Raw genomic sequence first — 1,348 nt, 5'->3', positions numbered from 1 at the left:
TGTGTCTTCTCAGGAAAAATCTCTAAGTCTCTGCAGAGAAACACATGCCCTTGCGAAAATCCCACACGGGCGTGGACTATCACAAGGTCGCTCACAGGGGCGAGTCTACGCCACTGTGCCATCTCTGGATGATCTCTAAATGAAAACGCATGCCCGTGTGCAGGCTCTATAGCAAATTCCTGAACACAAATATACACTCAGAGCCTACCTAATAATGTAATTTTAACTAGAGAAAACATGAAAAACACGCTCAAACGACCAAGATTCTTTGCCACACATGATTAGGCACATGATAACGCCACAATGTCCATGAGAAAATCATAGCAAAAGCATCTAAGAATCAAGACACCAACACTTAATGCCTTATTCATGCAAACACTAAAATAAAAGCTAGGAAAACAATAAAGACTTGGGTTTCCTCCAAAGAAGCGCTTGTTTAATATCACTTAGCTTGACGTACTTTTGTCTTACCTCACGAGCGCTCATATATGAAGGTTTCCTCTACCCATGGCTTAGAAGCATGATGAACATAGTCTTTTGAAGGTAGAGGGAGAGTTGTCGAGCTTTCTTATTCTCTCTCAAGGGAAGAGCCAAGAAGTGGCTACATTCTTTTGCCCAAGGCCTCCATCACGACCGGAATGAGATGGTCGAAAGCCTTTCTTGCTAGATACTTTCCTCCGGGGAAGTTGGCTAAGCTTCTCAATGAGATATCATCGTTTGTGCAGATGGAGTTAGAGTCATTGTTTGAGACATGGGAGCGCTTCAAGGATCTTTTGAGGAGGTGCCCACAACAAGGATTTCCCGAATGGATGATTATTCAAACTTTCTACAATGGGTTGAATCCGAGTACAAGGCAATTGTTAGATGTCGTCGCAGGAGGTACAATGGGGAGTAAAATCCCGGAAGAAGCCTGACAGTTAGTAGAAGACATGGCCATGAACTATTATCAGTGGAATGTGCGAGAAAGGAAAAAGGTGGATGGGCTCCATGAAATAGATGCATTAACTTCATTGTCGGCTCAAGTGGAATCATTGAGTAAGAAGTTAGACCTTCTAACTTCTAATAGAGTGACAGTCGTGACTACTTGCACCGGGTGTGGTGGAGGATATGCTTCCTCCGATTGCCCGATCTCTATTGGTGATGCATCTTCAGTGGAGAAAGTCGATTTTGTGGGTAATGCAATGAGGAACTAAGGGAATCCATATAGCAACGCCTATAATCCGGGTTGGAAGAATCATCCCAATTTCTCGTGGAGCAACCAAGGACTACAAAAGGCTATGGCACCAGTAGGTTTCCAACAGCATCAATCCCAAAACATGGAGAACCAAATTTCAGGCTTGGAAACCCA

General features: G+C 43.7%; 1 non-coding gene across 1 annotated transcript; it reads right to left on the bottom strand.

Moving 5' to 3' along the window:
- Positions 1-692: 692 nt before the first annotated feature.
- LOC120267330 lies at positions 693-799 on the bottom strand. Its single transcript, XR_005538440.1, has one exon. It is a non-coding gene; the product is annotated as a small nucleolar RNA R71 (small nucleolar RNA).
- Between the last annotated feature and the right edge of the window lie 549 nt (positions 800-1,348).

This window comes from Dioscorea cayenensis, chromosome 1 (genome assembly GCF_009730915.1).
Source record: "Dioscorea cayenensis subsp. rotundata cultivar TDr96_F1 chromosome 1, TDr96_F1_v2_PseudoChromosome.rev07_lg8_w22 25.fasta, whole genome shotgun sequence".
Lineage (NCBI taxonomy): Eukaryota > Viridiplantae > Streptophyta > Magnoliopsida > Dioscoreales > Dioscoreaceae > Dioscorea > Dioscorea cayenensis.
This window is presented reverse-complemented; position numbering and strand designations above follow the sequence as displayed.